General features: G+C 36.8%; 1 long non-coding RNA gene across 2 annotated transcripts; it reads left to right on the top strand.

Moving 5' to 3' along the window:
* Positions 1-24: 24 nt before the first annotated feature.
* LOC122075802 lies at positions 25-2,256 on the top strand. 2 transcript variants are annotated; one of them, XR_006139353.1, is made up of 2 exons: positions 25-392; positions 1,918-2,256. It is a non-coding gene; the product is annotated as an uncharacterized LOC122075802 (long non-coding RNA). The 2 variants fall into 2 exon arrangements; XR_006139354.1 differs by having other exon boundaries at positions 1,030-2,256.
* Positions 2,257-5,833: the final 3,577 nt, after the last annotated feature.

Raw genomic sequence — 5,833 nt, 5'->3', positions numbered from 1 at the left:
TTTGATGGAACCCTGCTACTATCAACAAAAACCATCAATATTGAATGTTAGCAATGTCTCTCCAACCAATCTCTCGCGTTTCTTTTTAACTTTTCATTCAAAAGATTCCTTCTTCTTTTCCTTCTTTTTATCTGGACTAGCTAGCTCACCCGATTTGTTTACTTTTCTATCGAAAGATTCGTTTTATCCTTTTCTTTTCCTTTCTACATAGACTAGTGGGTGGGGTGGCTGGCTGCAGAATTCTTCTGTGAGAAGGAAAACTTTACTCGATCTTTCTTTGTTGTATTCCCAGTGTCCGTCGTCTCTGAGACTCGATTCTGTAAGTGAGGCAGCGGCCGGCGGCGAGCGACCGTCGACTTCGCCTAGGACCTACGTACCCTTTGCCAGAAAAGGTCAGACTCTGTCTCTTCTCTTTCTTTCTCTCTCTTCTAAATCTGGTAGACCACAATAATTAAAAGAACTTCTATCTTGTAGTACTAATATTTGAAGTGATATGTTACAATTTGTGGTAAAATCCACAAAGGCTTACAACAAACAAGTTAATCTTTATCTGTAGGTATATGGGTAGAGATTGAGAAGAAGGAAATTTAATGAAACTTGACTAATGATGTGGCAAATCCAACAATTCCTATAAAATGTTCTTGGAAAGAACCTCAGATGCCTGCTTAATCTTTTCATACAAATAAATTAGTGAAACTTTCTCTTCTAGATGTATATTAATTTCATAGAATCTCGAGTCTCTACTTAGCGTAGGGAGAGGAATCACCGTATTAAGTAGAAAATCTGATGCTAAGAACGTAGTGTGAGCTTCTTGTTGTTCCTTTTCATTCTTCAGCGACCTTAGGTTGATGTTTTGATCTTTTGTTGCCTCTGATGGCATCCTGCCTTGTAATCTCTTCTTTTCTCTTCTTTTGGGATTTTAATCTATTTATTTATTTATTCATTCCCAAAAAAAAAAAAAATGGACAGAGGCTCCATAATCTTCTCTTACTGATTTTGTTGTTTAATGTTTGCCTGAGAGGCCTGCAGAAGTCAATATTAGTTATCTATGAATCCCAAAAAGGGAATGGAGATGATGATCAAGGTGGGTCCTAATGGGATAAGACTGGGAGATACTTGGGATGAGAAAGGCAAAAACTTGCTAACCAGAGGAAGGCACACACTTCCGCATTCAGATGGGGACGAACCAGCAACTATTTGGAGGATTTCATGGAACTTCTGACTCAAACTATCTCTACTCAATTGGAGCTTACGTGAAGTCTATCAATCCGTTGGAGGATACTAAATTACATATTTCAACCGTTCCTACAACAACAAAAAAATCAGCCTTCACTACAACAAAATGGGTAGGCACATTTAGGGGCACATTTAGCTAAAGAGAAGGCAATAGGGGCGGCTTAATGCATCCATCACTAAAGGTTAAGTAATAGGGGCTTTCAAGCCTCTATTTTCATTTGTTTTTCTATTTGTAGGTGAAATGTAATTATTATCACCAAGCTTGATCAAGCATGATCAGCTCATTTTAATTAAATAAGCATATGATTTTGAACTGCAGGACAAACCCAAGACTAGATGCTTATCAGGGAATTAAAGGGAGTGAAAGAAGGAAATAACAGAGAATAGATAAATTAGATTAAAATCAGAAATAGTGTTGAACTCTTGAACATTATGATAACAGAATAAAATTACAAGTAGAAAAAAGTAGAAGAAGAAAGATTTTGTATGAAGTAGATTCATGTGGGATTATTGTCAATATAAACTAGACTTTTGCTTCTTACTACCACTTATCCTTAATATCAAATTGGAAAGTTTCTTATTTTTTCTGACTCATTTTTTTCTATTGGTTGATGATGAAATCTTAAACCCTGCTATATTGTTCAAGTTGACCTAATTGGGGTGAGTTCTTACTCTTCTAAGGATTTATGACGTGGAAAACAAGGGCATCGTGCTAGCAAGAGAAGAGAATGAGACCACAACCTTTACAAATCAAATGTGCTTGAGAGGCCAAAGGTGATTTACAATTGAGATGTTACGAAAAATTCATGTCCTTCCTCTGAACTTGTATATTGTATATAGTTGAGTTGTTCAACAGTATGTTGAAATGATTCATAATTTCCTCTGTTGTCATGATTTCTTGTTTATTCATCTTTGTTTTTTTGTTGGGTGGGGAGGCTATGATGGACTGTGTTATCTAAATCTGCAGAAAGGGGTTTACTGAAATGTATGTGGAACATGTTTGCAAGGATTGGTGTATGTGAAACCAACTAATAAGGCTATTATTTTTTTATTATTATTTAAAGGAAAAAAAATAGGGCTATTATTTTAAATGAAATCTAGCCTTCTAGAATTTGTTCTCTGATTTTGAAGTAGAGAGAGATCAGAAGTAATAATCAATTTCAAAGACGTAGTTTTACAGGTTTTCTCTCTACTTGCCTCGTTGATCTTGATTGTATTAAAGTTAGAAGTAAAAAGTAGTAATAGGATGGTACCCAAAAAAAAAAAAGTAATAGGATATAACTGAAATTATGATTGAAGAAGTATGAGACCCTTTATGAGGTACTGTTTGTCATTTAGTTTTTTTTTTCCTAGCGATGTATAGGGTTCCTCTATAATAGCACCCAGACCTGTGTATATATATATATATATATATATTTAAAAAAATCCTTTAGTAGCGGTAGTATAAATGTTGTTTTTTTTTTTTTGAAAACATGCCCTTTAGTGGCGATTTTATATCTGTCAAATAATTAATTGCATTAGTGATGGATCCAATCCTCCCCTAATACTAATTCTTACATATTGTTTAATACTAATAATACGTATTAGGAGCAGTTTTTTGCGAAAGAAATTTGGCTGCTACCCAAGTAGCAGGATTTGGTGGTAGTGGTTAATGAAACCACTTGTCTGTGATTAGTTTTTAATATTTAGAGGAATTATCACTCCCCTCCCTTGAATTTTGGGAAAATATCAAGTTCCCCCATGACTTTTTAATTAATTCACTCCCCTCCCCCGAAATCAAAAGATTCTACCACTCGTTAGCACCTGTTAGATTTTGTTGTTAATTGTCTAACCTAATTCTGTAAATACATTAAATGCCCCTCTACTTTGATCGATGAAAAGAAGAAGAGGAAGTCAGCCCCTCTTCCAACCGCTTCTTTCTTCACCGTCGCTGCTCACGGAGAAGACAAAGGTGACTCTGTCGTCTTCACCGTCACTGCTCACTGAGAAGCCAGCCCTCTCCTGGTCAGTCTTTCTTCAGCGTCACTACTCTCCTGGTCAGTCTTTCTCCAGCGTCACTACGCATCAAGAAGCTAGATCTCTCATATCTGCGCACTGAGAAGACCCAAGCCGGGCCTGTTGGGCTCATCTTACAAATTTTGGATGCATTATTTGCATCTCCAATTCTTTTCTCCTTTGGTCACTAACAAAACCCCGTTTTCAGAATTGGAGAATTGCATTTGGATGCACCAATTGGAGAATCCCCCACCTTTTTTTTTTTTTTTTCTCAGAGAAAAGTAAAACAAAATCAGATGTAAATATAAAATCTTCAAGGCTTGAAATGATTTAGTGAACGTAGTATTTCTTTAAACCCATGGAAATATGCAGTAGGCTGTGAAGCTATGTGATAGTTCAAAATTTGTAAGATGAGCTATTCACTGATTAGAAAATGAATGAAATCATAATCCAAGAATGTTTGATTTGTAATTGAAAAAACCCTTTGGTAAAGGTACAAAAAACCAACACAGTTACTTGTCATTCCTCAATTGCATCAAATGGCTCAACAAAGAAGTAATAGAAGTCATCTTCTCCACCTCCAAATATTTGCCGAAACTCCTCTATATCCAGCATTTACTGTTTCCTTCCTCTTCCTTTCTTGTTGGGCTGCACTTCTACCTATTCTTTTCCTGAGACTTTTGTTACGTCCGCTGCAAAAAAGGTTCAATTGTAGAGCAATCTCAAGTAAAAAATGGAGTACAGTCACCTGGGTTCTCCGTGTGCAGCGACTGTAGGTGAAGATGGAGTACAGTCGCCTAGGTCTTCTCGGTGAGCAGCAACAGTGAAGAAAGAGGCGCGGATATAAGAGGGCTGGCTTCTCGGTGAGCAGCGACGGAGTCACCTTTGTTTCTCGGCGACGGTGAAGAAAGAGGTGGTTGGAAGAGGTGTGGGCTTCCTCTCCTTCTTTTCATCGATTAAGTAGAGGGGCATTTAGGGTATTTATAAAATTATGTTAGATACTTAACGGCAGAAACTAATAGGTACTAACAAGTGTAGAATCTTTTGACTTTGACGGAAGGGAGTGAATTAATTAAAAAGTCATGGAGGAACTTGATATTTCCCCAAAGTTCAGGGGAGGGGAGTGATAATTCCTCTAATATTTATGTTAATGCTAATAACAATTTGTTATTATCCTTTCTTTGTTAATTAAAATATTATTCCAGATTTACCCTTTGTGCAGTGTATATAGGTAATTACGTAAAAACGATTACTAAACTGAACACCTACATCTCATTTTCATAGATCTAACTATATTCATAGAATTGGATTTGGAATTTGTCCTGATCAGATCTCAAAGGTCATTGGCACTTGTAGAAGGAAAAGTCCTGATGGCTACAAGGGAGAAGACTTTACCAGAAAAAAAAAAAGGTGCAAGGGAGAAGCAGCCAGGCCAGTTAAATCGGTGCAGTTACGTTGGAAAAAGAAGAAAAGGAGACGGACGTGTATAATATTACTGTTATACACTGCACAAAGGATAAATCTGGAATATTATTTTAATTAAAGAAGAGAGGATAACAATAAACTGTTATTAGCATTAATTTAAATATTGAAAACTAGCCATTGAATGTGGTTTCATTAACCATTGCCACGTATGGGTAGCAGGATCTGGGTAGCAACTAAATTTCATCACTTTTTTTTCGTCCCTAAATGGTATTTTGTAGTGGCGGATGAATAAAGCGCCCCTAAAGGTATCCTTTACGGGCGGGTGCAAAAAACCGCCCCAAAGCAATAGGGGTGCTATATTCAGTGACGATTATCCGACAGGTTAAAAAACACCCTATTGCCTTTAGGGGCGGTATATATAGCTTTAGTAGCAAGGAAAAATCACCGCTAAAGTTTTTTTTTTTTTTTTTTTTTTTTTTTTTTTGTTAAGAACGGGATCCAGGCCTTTTGGATTGACTAGTCCCTCAGGTCCATACTGACTCTATAACCACATGATCGGGTCATATCAGAGTTGAATAAGAACCATTCACCAAAAATAATGAAATTCATTCAACACTCCATGTGAGTGACCCTAACAAGATAAGAGGAATCTGACTCTGAGCCATGCGTATGAACTATATAAGTCATACTGGGGTTCTTAATTCAGAATATAATATATAAAAGAGAAGTGAATGGCCAATATATGATTCTTTAATTGCTTCTGGTTAATTTTTTACAGGTTGAGATTGATTATCCTTCTGAGTTTCTTACCGGTATTAGTGGTTACAAATGTTCTCTTCAATGTATGTTGAAGTCTTTGACGTTTGAAACCAACAAGAGAAAATTTGGGCCGTTTGGGCCAGAGGAAGGCGATCACTTCTGCATTCAGATGGGGACTAAGCAATTCTTTGGAGGGTTTCATGGAACTTCTAGCGTACTCTCTCTCTGCTCAATTGGAGTGTACTTGAAGCCTATCAATCCTTTGGAGGATACTAAATTACCTATACAAAGGGTTCACAGAAGTACTGGGAATTAATAAGCTAGTGCCAATCAGTCCTATCATTGCCCGATTAGGCTGATTGTGGGTTCAAGTTGATATGCGCCATTATTACTTGTTGATCCTGTGAAAGTGCTACTT

The sequence above is a fragment of the Macadamia integrifolia genome, chromosome 1 (genome assembly GCF_013358625.1).
Source record: "Macadamia integrifolia cultivar HAES 741 chromosome 1, SCU_Mint_v3, whole genome shotgun sequence".
NCBI lineage: Eukaryota > Viridiplantae > Streptophyta > Magnoliopsida > Proteales > Proteaceae > Macadamia > Macadamia integrifolia.
The sequence above is the reverse complement of the archived record's forward strand: the minus strand, read 5'-3'. Positions and strand labels throughout refer to the sequence as shown.